The sequence below is a fragment of the Aricia agestis genome, chromosome 21, assembly GCF_905147365.1.
Source record: "Aricia agestis chromosome 21, ilAriAges1.1, whole genome shotgun sequence".
NCBI classification, from domain to species: domain Eukaryota; kingdom Metazoa; phylum Arthropoda; class Insecta; order Lepidoptera; family Lycaenidae; genus Aricia; species Aricia agestis.
In genome coordinates, this window is record NC_056426.1 from 6,961,603 (window position 1) to 6,979,227 (window position 17,625).

The 17,625-nt window shown below is 36.4% G+C and overlaps 1 protein-coding gene across 2 annotated transcripts in view; it reads right to left on the reverse strand.

Annotated features, from left to right (window-relative positions):
* The window catches only part of LOC121737583 (5-hydroxytryptamine receptor 1-like), a 163,644-nt gene that overhangs the window by 64,525 nt on the left and 81,494 nt on the right, over window positions 1–17,625 (reverse strand). The gene's annotated exons all lie outside the window — the stretch shown is intronic.

A 17,625-nucleotide genomic window follows, 5' to 3' on the forward strand; every position in this document is an offset into this window, starting at 1 on the left:
TCATTAGATTAATTAAAAACGATTTTTATTATAAACAAAAAATAGATAGACCGACGTACTTTGTTATTAATAATATTGGTTTAGAAATTAAATAATTATTATCTTTCATTTCAAATCACATAATTAGGTATTTGAATAAGATTTATCTATGTGCTTGTGCTTCTCTGAAATTTTGTAACTTAAAAACTTGCCGAGACAAAATAATTATCAAGTCTTAGGGAGAATGAAATTCACAGACTTGGCTATTACTCTACCCTCGCCCCGATCGTCATCTCAAGAACTGTTAATAACCAAGAATAAATAGGGATAGGCGCTTTTTGTCTGAACACAATATATTTTCCTACCCATTTTCTTAATTAATGTTAAGACAGCGAAAAATTGCTTTTTTTGTTCCCTCCATGAGATCGGAAACGTCATTATGGACAGAATTAATTAATATCCTAAACAATGTACTATAATTTCAAAGAAAAATATACAAACATCTTTATTTTTTTCGAATACATAATATACATTATTTATGAAAATGCACTTTTTAGTGACTTCCAAAAAAGGGGAGGTTTAAATACGTTCGGCTGTACGAATAATAAAAATAATGAAGAGTAGCTGTATCAAAAAGTTGTCCACGGGTATACAAAATGTGACCCGAATACATGCATACTTCATGCATGTATTCGGTACACAATTTAAGTGTAAATATTATATGACGACCTCCGTGGCTCAATGGTTAGAGTGTGACAACGGAAGCTGGGGGTCGCGGGTTCGAATCCCGCCGACGGAACAAAAAGTTTTTCAATGTTCCTGGGTCAGGGATGTGTATTAATTAATATGTGTATGATATAATAAAAATCTTAAATATATATATAGTATAAAAGTATTAAATATATTTCCGTTGTAACACAAGTCCTTCGGGTACTTAGCATGGCACAGTGTTTTAGAAATCCCCAAAATCGGACATGACTAAGTTAATGCAATAAGTCGATGGCGTCTTATATTTCAAATGCAAGAGTAGAATTCCCGTGTGCGCATTTTACTTCGTTTTTGAGAAAATCAATTTTTAAATTAGTCATTTTTTGACTCCCTGAAAACGAAATTATTTTATTTAAATTAATTACGAGGGTTTGTAAACTTGCTACCCAGTTGATTAGATTGATCATCAAGAGATACAGATTTTGTACTTTATTTCATTCCTACAATTCAAGTAGTTCCTGAGATTTTAATGTTTTTAAATATTTTTTTTCTGCTTTCCTATATGATTTCCGCACTTTCTGTCAAAACTGAAAAATACTTTGGTATAGTCTTTACACTACAATATTTTTATTTTTTGTGAATCGCGTCTCATACTCTTGTATACTCTCATACTCTCGTATTGCGGGCATGATATAGATCAGTGGTCCCAATCATTTTTCCATGCGGGCCACAAACACGTTTTGGTCTTGGTGTCGTGGGCCGCAATAAAAAAAAATTAGGGTTTAAAAATAACGTTCTTAAAAATTAAAGATTTCAAAGTGGAAAAAATTTAACGACTCTCACGTGGAATTTACATTATTTTGCCGGTGGGCGTGTATTTCAAAATTGTTTAACATCACGCGGGCCACAAAATATAAAGTCCCGGCGCGCGGCGGGCCGCATGCTTCCCGCGGGCCGCGGGTTGGGGATAGCAGATCTAGATGTTATGATTCATAGCTGTCAACAGTATGTGTCTCGTTAGTCAATGAGATAATTATAATTTTAAAAATTGGCACATACCACGACAAAACACCCTTGGAAGAACGCCAATGTCACTTCTTAGGGCAAACATTATAATAGAGAATTACGGAAAGGTTGGAGCTGAGGGCGCTACGAACACATACAGGAAATAATCCGACCAAAATCCAACATGTTGCACACATGTATGAGTTCGTTGTATAGAGTTCTCTGTGAAAGTAGCAGCGCTAAAAGACCTTTTTTTTTTCATTTTTGTGTGGGGAAACTCATGACGTTGGGGCGCTTGCCCATACAAATATGAAAAAATAATTGGTCTTTCAGCGCTGCTACTTTCACAGGGAACTCTTTACAAAGAACACACACACCCAAAAGTATTATCACTTAGTTTTGTTACACCCTGTATAGGGGTCATATTGAATAGGTAAACTTTCAGCTTTTATAAAATGAAGAAAATCTGGCTATCACTGGCTCCAACTCTACAATTTTAAATGGCTTATACAAATCCATCGCATCGTCTCGTCGCGTTGCAATGTAAACTGATCCTCTGGATATAATAATTTGTTATCTAATCATTTATTAAATCTTCAAACAACTATGAAATTTTAATTTGAACTACGAGTTTGCTTTAATTTATTAACCCATTAATAAAATTAATTAATTCTAGAGCAATTTGGTATTTCGGAAGATAATTTCTTTGATGTATGTATTAATGTTATGTCGACATTATTAAGCTTTCAATTAATATTAAATTTATTTATGTACGTAGGAATGTTATTAATTAAATTAATATTAATTAACATAATACGCCAAATATCTAGGTTCTAAATATCATAATTTATAATAATATCATTTTAAATAAAGTATCTAAAAGTGACTGTCTAAAATTTTATATTTGTCCTTCCCAATTATACAGTGGTAAACTTGTCTAACAAACAAAGACAAACGTTTTATGAAAAAAAAATTAAAGTGCTGGTTATTTAAAAATATAATCTTTAGAAACCAGTACCAGCATTTTTTTGGAATCAAAACTTACCGTAAGTATATCTTTGCCAATACTAAGTATTTTCACACTAAACTTTATCAAGCTTGGTTTAGCATTTTAAGATAAGAAGTAACAGACAGACATATTTTCGCATTTATATGACAATATTGTCAGGACTATATTTAAGCCACAGACATAGATCAAGATAGACACCACATATCCCTCCATTTGTATGAAAACAAGCGTGCCACTTTTTTCCTACCTACAGTGACGTGCCGATATAATAAGTAACGTGTCCATTATCTAGGCCAACATTTCTATTCGAATTTCTACAGCTCAATACGGCACTTTTAGGCATTTAGGCATTTTTAAAATGCTGATTGACGTCCGATTCCGATAGCAGACTAAAGAACATACTTTCAAAAGACGAGCATTGCTCATCGTTTGGGAACGCGACATGGCACGCGAGGTACCATCGAGGTAGTCGATTCCTATGCAATTGACAGACCAACGTTATTTGGTCGAATATATCAATTCAATGTTAATTGTGATCTGTCAGCTGGGTTTGACGTAACACAACCAAACTACTTAGGTCCCCGATTTGCATAGGAATCAACTTCTCTGATAGTGCATACACATGCGGTATCAATCTTGATCTATGCTGTGGTTTCAGCAAATTTTTATGTAACGACCGCAAAATGACCGTAAAAAACTACATCATTCTTAATCGATTTTCACACCATACCCTACGACGCCCTGCGACGCCCTACAACCCTTCACCTTAATAATTTATCATGTAACTTATGACATGCTGTTGATTTGGCTGTTGATTTCATATGTTCGGGTCCTTCATTATAAATGACCCTTCAAGACGAAGGGTAAAATGTAGGTAAAGGGTCTAACGTTGTTTTGTGATTATGTTGTTCACTAGTTTCAGGTTAAGAAGAAGCTTATAATAATGTGTATGTATTGATATATAATATATATAAATATTTTCACGTTTATACGTGGGAGAGTCATGCTTCGGCACGAATGGGCCGGCTCGACCGGGGAAATACCACGTAATAAAAATACACAATAAAAAAATAAAATAAAAAAAAGCTTATAATAATATGAACATCAAATCAAAGTACATTTCTATCTCTTTTAGCTACCACTTTCGATATTTTTTGCAAATTCTTCTAAAAAAAATTCTAGGGAACCTGGACTAAAACATTTCTTAGTCCATAAATGAATTTCAACTCTCCTTTTTTAATTAATTCAGTTTATTCCCCAGCCTAATATGACCATGAAATGTCGTGACGTTTTTAATGGTATTTTTGTTACAATGTAAGGTGTTAACACAATCACGCCAACCGAACAAACAACGAAAAACAAATACTAGTTGCCGGGGGAAATACGGGGAAGTGGGTCGTTTAAGGCGAGAACACAACATTGAAAATGTGGTTGACAAAACGCAGTAAATTTTTTGACGCAGCAACTAACAAAACTTTTTATTACCCAAATACTGAGTGTATATCAGTCAGTGTACGTATTTACCTTAAGAGGATACAATAGCGGCTAGAGAAATGAAAAAAAAGTACGTGTAATATCTATAGCTGTCTCCCTTACCTCAAGCCTATACCGCAGAACGCGATAGAGACAACTGCAGAAAATCCAGATAATCAACCATTCGTTGTCCCCTGATTCCTTCTCCAAAACTTAACCGATTTAAGTACTTTTTTCATTAAAGATTAAAAAAAGGCTTGAGCTGTGTTCCTATGTTTTGCTTTTTTTGTACAATCTGTTTTCTGGACGTTTGAACACAGTGGAAAATCTGGCCATTTTTTTGGGTTTTTGAACGTTCATATCTTATTTAATAATTAAATTATGAGAAAAAAGAAAACATAGGAACATTGTATTAGTGGCCGTAGATATTCAGGAAAAAAATTATAACTCTACTAGCATTATCCAGGGAGGAAACAGGGGACAACGTTTGTATCGAAAAAAGGGCGGTGTGGAATCCTCTTAAAGTATATTTTAGGTTATTAATTTTATGTACTATCAGAATAGTCATTAATTCAGATGGCCGACTAAAGTAATTTAATCGCGTTAAGTCAAACCCATCAGACCGATCACCGCTAACACAGCCTAGGAATAAATTTCTTGGATAGTACCTTTTAATTTACTATTTAGACCGAATTAGTGGGATGATATTAATAAATAATACGATGTTTGATTCGTAAATATTTTTTTCTTTTCAATATTGACGCAGTCGGATTTTTAAATTAACTATTTTTATTCTTTATTTAAATTTAAATATATGTCGGAGGGCTTAGATGGGTATCGTGCAAAAGAACAAAACTTGTAAAAATCAAGTTGTTTATTAATTGTCTTTATACGTGGGAGCGCCATGCTTCGGCACGAATGGGCCGGCTCGACCGGAGAAATACCACGTTCTCACAGAAAACCGGCGTGAAACAGCGCTAGCGCTGTGTTTCGCCGAGTGAGTGAGTTTACCGGAGGCCCAATCCCCTACCCTATTCCCTTCCCTACCCTCCCCAATTCCCTTCCCATCCCTACCCTCCCCTATTACCCTATTCCCTCTTAAAAGGCCGGCAACGCACCTGCAGCTCTTCTGATGCTGCGAGTGTCCATGGGCGACGGAAGTTGCTTTCCATCAGGTGACCCGTTTGCTCGTTTGCCCCCTTATTTCATAAAAAAAAAAAAACATCAGATGTCTCAGCTATAACTTATAACACTGTACACAATCACTATTCACTCAACACTTCACAGTACATTACACTATACACTTGACACAAAGCGAAACGTAGGACAGTTTCGTAAGCACTGGTCGTCTGGTCGACGACTGGAGCGAAAGTGAGAGGCACTCCGCCCCACCAGAGCTTTACGACTCTGTGGAAGTGCGCCATAACTAAGTTGCACCAATTCGCCGCTTGGTGGCGCACTTGCGCTTCGTTTCGTGTCCGTATTCGTGACCGGTTACGACATATATAATATGCAACAAAAGGTTAAAACATAATATTCAGCGGTTTTCAGAACGCGACGCCGCGCGTCAATTGCAGTTTTGTGTACACACCCTCATAACCACTCTCCGAAGCGGTTGAGTTATCAGTGCAATAAGGTTTTGCACAAACGCAAGTTTTTTCTGTATAGGGATAAGATATATGACGCCTGCAACTACGTTGCACCAAAAGTTATTCATCGAGCGGGTACCTCAATTTTTCCGGGATAACAAATTTCCTTTGTCATTTTCCGGGACTCATAGTATCTCCATACAAGATTTCAGCAAAATCGGTTTTAATAAAGAGATAGTATACATACATACACATTTTCGCATTTATAATATTATATTAGTATGGAAGTATACCTAGCGGAATAGAGCAACAATCTCGAGCTGTCAAAGGTTTACATCTGTATGTACAAAAATATATGTGTACGTACACACTTACACAAGCATGATTGAACATGAATTCTATGAGATTAAACTGCCAACGTGCCGATAAGTACCGACTGGACGTCAAAAAAAGAGTTCTGCTGTCATGTACCTATCACACGTCTCTTTTTACCACGCAGTGTTACTGATAGTGACATCTCTCTTTTTCAGGCCTTTGTTTCTCTATTCCGCTAGGTATATTAACTTTATGTATGGGAGTATGGACTTGGTGCCTCGTTCTAAGGAAATTCTATGCATGGTAGCAGGTGCATTCCTAATTTCATCAAAATCGATTGAGTACGTGCGTGGTTCAAGAGTGTAGGAATATAAGGGTACAGATTTACAGACATACAAACAGACAGGCTGCTGGGATTTGTAATATTAGTTATGTAGAATATGTGCCCCTTATAGGGCGAGTAAATTAAACACAGAATACTGTATCACTAGGAACTACCACTCCGGAAGGTGGGTGATGAAGAGAGCTCGCTCTGCTTGGGCGACCATTCCTTAATATTATCACCCCCACTACCCAGTGGGTGTGTCTGTCTTTCTTTATCAATACACTATATAAAACTATTTAGTTTTATTTTATTACAAACTGCGCAAAAAAATTAAACCGACAGGGCGATTACGTATTAACCCTTAACCACCTAGCACATATAATTGTCACACAACCACCTTTCCGTATGAAAGGTGGTGAACGGGGGCTGTGGGACCCCGGCTATAAAACATACGATAACTATAAATAAAAAGGGGGAGGTAAATATTAATTAAAAAAATTATATTAAGGCACACACATTGGTTCACATTGGTTTCACAATGTGCCCTAAGCGATCTCGTAAACTGTTTAGCCAGTTTCTCCATTAACATGTAACTGCTTTCAACCTTTTGTCTATGTAGCTGCACAGATAAGTTCACTAGAATGCAATTTCAGGCAGGGCAGATGACCAACTAAAGTGATTTTTGGCTAAATAATCATTTTTCCTAGGTCTAGATCGAATTTCCGCTAATTGGTACATAATCCTCAAATGAAAACTCTTGGTCACTTTCCGAAGGAATATAACTTTGTGATGTATAGCTTCTTTGCACTGCAGTTGGCTCTTCGCATTCGGAATCAGACGCTCCACTATGAACTATCTTCCAATACAATATGATTAATTTTGACCGGCTCCACATCACTGCATTCGTCGTTCGGTATGTTCTCATCATTTGTCAGGCCTTGGTCCAACCAACGCTCAATAAGAACTTAATTAAGAGTCATTATTTCCAAAACAATAAAAAAATTACAATCGAAAAAACTTACGTAACCTCCTGACAGGGGTCTCTCAGACCCCCGCAAGTCTTTATAAGATAAATGCATGCATGCCTAACCTCGTCGAGCCGTTGGGCGATAGCTAGGGGTGCAGGAAAAAGGTACAAAAGCCAACGAGTCGATACAACACTCCGGCGCAAAAATATTAACAAAAATAATATCAGCGGGGTCTGTGAGACGTATGACAGGTGGTTAAGGGTTAACAATAAAGGCATTTGACACCAGCCTGCCTAGAATACGCCAACGAGATATCTCACTCTCGAGATAATTGAAAACTACTCGTCTCATAATGACAAAATCTCGACATTATCTCGACAAAACTCTATTAAAATGTGTTGTTTCGATGATAGATCTACGCGAGAAAAAATGTTTGTCATGCTAGGGTCAATAGAGATGAAGAGACAAACCATCAAACATCGAGAAAACATGTAGAGAGAGATAATATCTCGTTGGCGTATGGCGATATATTGGTGCAATTTTTTCACGCTAGAGCCAGCACCAGTACAGACAGTAATAAATAGACAAAACAGTGTTAATATTCTGATATGACGGGTGCAGCATGTCGGATTGTAGTCGGGTTGTTTACTGTATGTGCTAGTTGCGTCCTCTGCTCCGATCTATGCATAAAATTCCGTTTTGTTTTTATTGCAACCTAAAGCCTAGGTCATAAATGATATTTTATTCAATTTTTGTTGGTTCAGGTCAATGATATTCTACTTATACCGATCTGTTACGTTCATACTATTTTCCGGCTTAAATCTCTTTCGAACAACATTGACAAATTTGACAGATAAGTGAAACAAAAGATACGAAATGCCATTTACATAAAAGAGACAGACTAAATAAAATAAAAGACGACTCAATTGGGTCGTATTTGAAGCTTCACAACGCGCGCGGTAGTAACATATCTGCTTTGAGTTTTTTATTATTATATCATTGGTTCAGGTAAAGTATACTCACTCAAATTACAAAAGTTCCTACAATACTTAATTATATTCGAAACCCGAATACGTTGATAACTTCGAAGAAAACATTCGTAAAGATGTTCTGAAATACGATCAATTGATTGAAAAGTTTTTGGGTATAAATAAATTGAGTTATAAGTAAGGACAGGTCTTATTTCCGTAAAATTGTCTCCGACATGAGAGCCCTATGGCAGAGACATCTGCGTTGCATGAGTCGCGGAAATGTGTACTTTTGCCCAATTTACAGCCTTATGCTTTATAATTGTTGTTGTATAATTTAATAACTAACTGTTTGACCGAGCTGTGCTCGGTGTTCGATAAAACACGAATAAAATGACATTTTCTAAAAATTATTCCTAGCTAGATCGATTTATCGTCCCCAAAACCCCCTATATACTAAAATTCATGAAAATCTTTGGAGCCGATTCCGAGATTCCATATATAAATATATATACCTAAACGCCTATGTAGCGCATTCTGTAAAGTGTAAACGATTGAAATATTAATAAATAATTAACCACCGATTTCATGTTTCTTGTTAGACTTTTTGTTTATATGTGGAAACTTATGTGTGTGCTCTTCTGTGTATCTTGGAACTGTATCAGTAAGTTTTCCGAACTCAATAAAATAAAGTAGTAATGCTGAATGTTCCTAGTGGTCCTTTCCTTACTTGAAAATCATTGGCTACAATAAATTGATTTATAAATAATTCTTGTGTCAGCGGGAGAGGTTATTATAAATAAATGCCAATACAATGAATTTCATTTATCACAAAAATTTTATTTAAATCAAATAAGAGTAAACTGAATATCACATTATTAAAATCAAAATCAAACAAAAAATTTATTTCTAAATAGGTTAACAAAGTAAACACTTTTATAACGTCTACATGAGGCCTACCACCGGTTCGGGAACTAACCCGGCGAGAAAAACCGGCGTAAGAAACTCGCAATACGCCTTAGGCGAGTCCTTTTAATATACCAGACATTTATATTGGAGTGTGAAGCGTATTGGAATGTATTGATCTTTATAAGTGGAGCGCTATGCGATCTATATTTCCTGATCTCTCCGTTTTTTATTGACTAAAGAAGAAAGTATACAGTGTGTTAGTGTAAACACCGTTATCCTTGAAACCATCAAATGAGCCCGTCGAAATGAACAACTTTTTCTATGAGAACAATGCTGGGAACTCAAAAAAAATGCCTATGAGTATGAAGACGGATTTTTTGAGTTCCCAGTATTGTTCTCATAGAAAAAGTTGTTCATTTTGACGGGCTCATTTGATGGGATCAAGGATAACGGTGTTTACACTAACACACTGTATATCTGTTTGTCTGTCTATCTGTCAGTGTAGATCCATGGCCTCATAGCATGTAAATGGTTGGGCCGATTTTGATTAAGTTTTTTCCGTTTGAAAGCTGACGTTATGGCTTATGATGGAGAGTGTTTAGAATCAGTTCATTATCAGCCCGCTCAGTGCTGGAAAATTGGCCCCTTTTGTGAAAGGTTGTAAGTGACTTACAGTGATTTTTTTTTTGTTTCTTGGCACAAAATAATATTAAAGTTAAAACCTTTTTTTTTTTAATTTTTTTATTTAACATTATTTAAGTAAGCCATATAAACAGCTACAGGTTCAATTTTCAAAGGCTAATTTAAAAATATCTTATGTCACATTACATTATAAAATACCCAAAGTCGATAAAAGTTTTTGACCGAAACCTTCTAGTTAATTAAGGCCTTGGCTCATTAAAAAACTTCATTAAGGTAATGACACCAAGGCTGGCTGATCCAAATTCAACAGACTTATCTACATAGCGCTTTATCAAATAGTTCCACAGATTAGTGACACTGGAGTGACACCACGGCCTCGCTAAATTAAGAAAAGGTTTGTGGCATTTCTTTCAAAGAGTAGGTATTTAAAACCTTCAAGAAGAGAGCGTATTCCCTCTTAAATGGCCGGCAACGCACCAGCCCCCCGATGCACGATCGTCGGAAAGATTTCACGTGAAAAGATTTCATCTGTCAGTATCACAGCGATTCACAAACTTTCCGTCGCCGAAATGAATCCGAAACCAAAGAGAATAATTGACACTAGTTTTTTTTTGGCAATAAGTGCTACGGTATAATATTATATAGCCTTGGTTATTTCATCGCTGTCAGTATCAAGAATTCAAGATCAAAGATGGGAAAATAATTATTGTCTCCAAATTTTCCTGCACCTCTTAATTTAATGAACAAAATTTTTAAGACTAAGACTAGTCTTACCATACAAAAAATATATATTTCAGCTCAGTTTTAATCAACGAATGATTTTGAGTATTTCATTGAATATTAAAAATTTGCTACTCATTAAAAAAAATAATACAAAACACTATTTACTATTAAGAATGTAGCCAATACATCAAAGATCTTACCTAATGAAACTTCTTTTAAATACAAAAGTACTCTGTAAGTCAGCGAAATACGTTACATCTTCTATACTTATAAAATTACATGTCCTGACTGACTGACTGACTGACTGATTCATCATCGCTGCGCAAAAACTGTAAAAGTTACAGCCACGAAATTTGGTGAGTAGGGTTGTTTTATTAAGTAGACACCCACTAAGGAAGGAATTTTGAAAATTTTTCCCCGAAGGGGGTGAAATAAGGGTTGAAAGTTTTAATGAAAGTCCGTCATTTCTTGAGTTAGAAACATGAAACTTTATTTTTGGGTTACTGATTAAAAATGAATGGATACGTATATAAGCGTTTTTGGAAATTCTACCCCCAAGGGGGTGAAATTGGGGTTGAAAGTTTGAATGAAACTCCGTTATTTCTTGAGTTAGAAACATGAAATTTTATGTTTGGGTTACTGATCAAAATGATTGGATACGTGTTTAAGCGTTTCTGAAAATTCTACCCCCAAGGGGGTGAAATAGGGGTTGAAAGTTTAAATGAAAGTCCGACATTTCTTAAGTTAGAAACATGAAAGTTTATTTTTGGACTGCTGATTAAAAATTAATGGATAGGTATTTAAGCGTTTTTAGAAATTCTACCCCCAAGGGGGTGAAATTGGAGTTGAAAGTTTGAATGAAAGTCCGTCATTTCTTGAGTTACAAACATGAAACTTTATTTTTGAGCTACTGATTAAAAATGAATGGATAGGTACGTATTTAAGTGTTTCTGGTACTTCTACCCCCAAGGGGGTGAAATTGGGGTAGAAAGTTTCAATGAAAGTCCGTCATTTCTTGAGTTAGAAACATGAAAGTTTACTGACGTTTGCGTTTGACGTTTGCTTAAATAGGGTCCGTTTTTACCCTTTGTATAAGGAACCACAAAAACAAAAAGGAGAAAACTATCCATCTTTGTTATTATACTATGTTAACGCGGATGAAGTCGCGGGCAACAGCTAGTATTATTATAAATGAATAAAAGAGCGCGGTAACCCGGCTGCTGCTTGGGGCTTGAGTGAATGGCGCACCGCGCAGTACAAACTACAAAAGTACAAATTACAAATATAATAGCGCGGCTGCCGGCTGCCGTTTAGGAGTTGAGTGGAATTAAAGCAAAAAATATTGTCTATGTGCCGACAATGACAATCTGTCAAATCTGTAAGTTGTGACTTGTGTGTTGTCAAAGATATTAATTATTATTGTCAAGCTCAAGTCGAGCTACGGAAAATTACCTATATATCTTGAGAAATTTGAGTATTTTTAAGAAATTGTTGTATTCCCGGATGTTCTAATACATACAAGAAAAATAAAGGCATGTAAAATTATACTTACTATTTTCCTGCCAAAAGTATTCACATGCCATGGGTTATTGAAAAACGAAAGAAATGGATAAAAGCCGGTAAAAACATATACGTAAGTATTTAAAAAGTTCCATGAATGTTATGTGTAGACTCGTAAAAACACTGAATTTTGTTGATTGGTTATAATCAACAAAATTCAGTGTTTTTACGAGTATAAATTAATTTTTGATGAACACAATAAGAACGTAACCTATAACCGTTGCTTCTTTCAGTAAACATCCAATTTCAGTAAACATTCAAAGACATCAACTAGAATGCAACAAGTTGCATCAAAAGTAAGGATAATTTGGAGGAGTCCTGCCAGGAATTCAACACTGAGGATAGTGTTGAACTTGAACCATCTTGTCAAAGTGTTGGTTCTCAAAAGGATGATTCTTCAAGTAGGAAAAAGATTAATAGTGCAGTCTTTGTGTGTTGTTTAAAGAATACATAAATGGTGTTTGCACTGATGAGATCCAGACTGAAATTAGTTAAAAATAGTGACAGACAAAAGTTATGAAGATGGAATCGATCGAATCGCAGAAGGTTGATGAAATAAAAGCATTTATTTTAGTGAACTTGTTTTATTTTCAACAAGTATTTTCAGTAATTAGAAGTATAGATAGACTTTATAATTTCTGCACGGTCCCTATAGGTAATACATAATTATATTACAATTATATTATATCGGTAAATCTTGTTGTGTGAGAACACTTTTTATTTATGTGTAAAACAAACTTATTACTATTTTATATTTGTTTTAAATTTGTTTTTCATTTAATATAAGTTTATATTAGATACTATGGAAGCTCCCGGGTGGTGAGTATGAACTTGGAATTATAATGATAATATTTACATAAATAACTAAGTATTGAAAATTATTGTAAAAGCACAATAATGTTTTAACATAATATACATATTACACAAGTATTAATACAAAATTTAAAAAATATTATATTTCTAAACCTTTAAGTACCTACCAAATATTAACACAAATACTGCATTTATAAATAAAAAATATTTATTGTTCAATGAACACTTCCTAAAGATTTAACACAATAATTATTACAGTACGACATTTATTCAAAATGGTAAAAAGGTATACAAGACACGACTAAGTATTAATAATTGCTTTGTTTTATTCTTATCATTACTTAAATAATTCCATCTAACAATATCCGCCATGGCCCATGACACGGTTCTCGAAGTGAAAAGATTTCATGAGTCTCGGAGGTGCCGGGAAGATTCCGTAAAAACGGCTCTAATCCTCGGATAATTTTCCGACGTCGGTTGTCAAACTCCCATCCGCGGTGAGATCTTCTCGAATCCGTGGCGGAAACTATTTCACTCATACAAAAGAAATGTCACTACTGTCAAAATGACAGCAAAATCGGAAAGTATTCACTTGTCATTTGCTTGAAAGTGAAATAGATTCCTACATCGGAAAAATTCCGCGCGGAAACGCTTAGTGAATCACCCAGCAGCTCCTGCACCTGCGAGTGTCCATGGGCGATGTTAGTTGCTTTCCATCAGGTGACCCGTTGGCCCCCTTATTTTATATAAAAAAGGAAGCCTTTTTTGGCGGCATTGTGCAGTTTATGAAATGGGTAAAAAATATTAATTCGTGTAAGAACATCTCACCTGATCGAAAATTCGTAAGACGCAGGCCAAATAGACCTCTGGTATAGTTCAGATGAGCAAAACTGTAATAATAGGTGATTATTTTTATTTCCACCACCCCGCTGCGCGGACAGACAAGTAACCCAGTTGAAATATGGCCATTATTGTGAAGATTTATTTGATACACACACCTGTCTTCTGGCCTGGTACATAAAAAGTGTGAGAAGATGCGTCTGTTCTATTTTTAGTACATCATCATTTTGGTAAGATGTTGAGTTTTTCCTTATTCTATCTGTAATAAAAAAAAACTCGAAGTATAATACAAATTGGATTAGAGGCAAACGGATACAAATAGTTATAAACTAGCTGCCCCGGTGAACTTCGTGTCACTTTAAAACCTTCCCTGGACTTCTACGAATATTTTAAGACAAAAATCAGCCCAATCCGTTCAGCCGTTTTCGAGTTTTAGCGCGACTAACACATTTGAAAATCCATTTCCGTCTTCATACCCATACAAGTTGCCGATCCGGGCATCCGTATGGGTAAGAAGACGTCATTTTTTTTGAGTTCCCAGCATTGTTCTCATAGAAAAAGTTGTTTATTTTGACGGGCTTATTTGATGGTTTTAAGGATAACGGTGTTTACACTAACACACTGTATTATATTATAAGGATAAAATTGGCCGGCGTGCATCCGTTGTCTGATTGCCATAACACAAGTTTTTAATTAGCATGGGATTAGACGACGTGATGTGCTCTACCTAGCTTTTATACTATTGTTTATTATTGTATTCTTAATAAAGAATTTGAATTTGAATGATATATCCGGATTCTAGACTACCATGAATAACTAACAAATTATTTATAATAATAATGATTCGCAAGTCGGAAACTGTCCGTCTTGGAGCGTCGAGTTGGCGCGCTTGCAACAGCTCGTTAGTCCGGTACCAAGTTTGAGCTTTTGTCTAATTACTGTAAGGATAGGCTATGTTTAACGTTAATATGTCTTCACTAATAGTGCCCCAATGGAAGAAGAGACATGTATTCTCGATGCAAGTAAAGAGTTGGTTTGCTACAATGAATTGTACTTTAAACAACACTTGTAGCAAACCAAAAATTTTACTAATATTATAAATATATTAGTATAGATTTTGGTTTGCTATCATAACGTCAAACCTCAACCACCAAATTGATTTTAAAGGATTTTCGTGTAAATATACTTTAAATCCCTGATAATAACACTATTTTCGACGTCAGTTATTCATTTGGAAGTCATTATACAAAGTTGTAAGTAATTATAATGATGACGACAAGTCTGTAACATAAAAGTGTTCATTAAAATTTTGAAAACAAATGACGACTTGCCACCATTTTTCTTTTATAAAGTAATTAATTTACTGACGCTGACGCGACGGCTCTGAGGATACGGGGCTTATCCTTACCATCGGAATTATTGCTACTATTTATCACCGTGGAAGTTTGAGGTCGGGTCCCTTATCACTCGACATCTCAAGGTCGCTCTTATCTATTCATAGTTCATACTCAGTTCCGGTCAGCTGCCTCAGAGTATGAAAATTGAGAATTTCGTCCGATTTATTACTTGTTTTTTGGCTTCAAATATCGCAGACACAATAGGTTTTCAATTGTTATACGGCAGCCGGCTGCGGCTTGGGAACTGATGGGTTAAATTCGTGCATTTCATTCAAGGCTAGACGTTCTGCGCAGCTTCACCCACATCAATATGAAATTCCACTGGAACGATAAAATTTCCCGCAAAAATGGAGCCTATGTCTTTCACCATAGTCGACTCTTCATCTGTGCCAAATTAAAACGAGCGTACGAAGAAATAAACTCTTCAGCTATATAAAATTAGTAATAAAATTAGACGTAAGATCTTTATATAAAAATCTAATTATCCATTGACAGGCACTCATATAAAAAGCAGTAAGTATAGAAAAAAAATTGGTAGGTAAGTAAGTAACATTATTTTGCTTGTTTTATATTATAAAGATGACAAAGATGGAAAAAAGTATTTTGCTATTACAAGTTGACTTCCGGTGTTATGACAATCACAATATTTTCAAAGAGGGTTAATGTTGGAAACACGTTTGCGGAAAAGGAGGAAAAATAAGGTAAATGTTTATATTTTTCTTTGATCCTAGCATTTTGGATAAGAAGATAAAGAAAAAGATAAGGAAGTTCTTCAGCTTATACTGTATTATCCGCAATCTGTCACCAGGAGAAATTCTGAGTTTTAAAAATAGAACTCTATGATAATGCAATAGAGCTGGAGCCGAGCATATTAATATAACACAAATTATAAGGATTCTAAAAACTGATGATGATAAACTATTCTAAGAACACTTTCGATCATGCTTTCAAACAAAAGAGAACTAATACAAAATCGGTCCACCCGTTTTTTTTATGAAATAAGGGGGCAAACGCGCGAACGGGTCACCTGATGGAAAACAACTTCCGTCGCCCATGGACACACGCAACATCAGAAGAGCTGCAGGTGCGTTGCCGGTCTTTTAAGAGGGAATAGGATTACAGGTAAGGAAGGGAATAGGGAAGGGTAGGGAAGGGAAGGGTAGGGAATTGGGCCTCCGGTAAACTCACTCACTCGGCGAAACACAGCGCAAGCGCTGTTTCACGCCGGTTTTCTGTGAGCCCGTGGTATTTCTCCGGTCGAGCCGGCCCATTCGCGCCGAAGCATGGCTCAACCACTTAAGAAACTTTGGACTCCGCAGACAGGGAGACAGACAGCCAGTCGTGGAGGGAGTCTTGTGTTTGATCCAGGACTTATCGCCGACCAACTGCCTTACTTCGGACAGAATCAGCATCGAATCAGCTCGATCTGAACAGTTTTTGCTACTCCTGACAGCTATACTAGCGCACGATCGTGCTGCGGCTCAATTTGGAACTGATTCGATCTCGACGGCTTTTCCCACTCCTGACAGCTATACTAGCGGACGATCGTGCTGCGGCTGAATTTGGAACTAATTCCATCTCAACGGCTTCTCCCACTCCTGACAGCTATACTAGCGCACGATCGTGCTGCGGCTCAATTTGGAACTAATTCGATCTCGACGGCTTTACCCACTCCTGACAGCTATACTAGCGCACGATCGTGCTGCGGCTCAATTTGGAACTAATTCGATCTCGACGGCTTTACCCACTCCTGACAGCTATACTAGCGCACGATCGTGCTGCGGCTCGATTTTGGAACTAATTCGATCTCGACGGCTTTACCCACTCCTGACAGCTATACTAGCGCACGATCGTGCTGCGGCTCGATTTTGGAACTAATTCGATCTCGACGGCTTTACCCACTCCTGACAGCTATACTAGCGCACGATCGTGCTGCGGCTCAATTTGGAACTAATTCGATCTCAACGGCTTTTCCCAGTCCTGACAGCTATACTAGCGCACGATCGTGCTGCGGCTCAATTTGGAACTAATCTAATAATCTATAGAGGAAGACTGCAATTATTTTAAATACTCCCAAGGTGCTACACATAACTTAGGCACATTCCTTACCCGGGACACCCATAAAGGGTATCCCCTGTGTTATAAAAAAAAGTTTGACTCTGACTAACACTCTGCTAGTTCAACGCGAGTAGACTATAAGTACTTATAGGCAGCAGATATTTAGCGAAAGAGTTGCACTGGGCTAATAACTCGGATATTACCGATCATACGCGCTTCGCTGGGAAATTGCTTCGTGGTGGAAGGAGCACAAATTGGAGGTAGCGTCGACGTCCAGCGTGCGAGAAGTCGCATAAAGCTAGGTCAGTATCATCTATCATAATAATATTATCGTAATAGTAGTG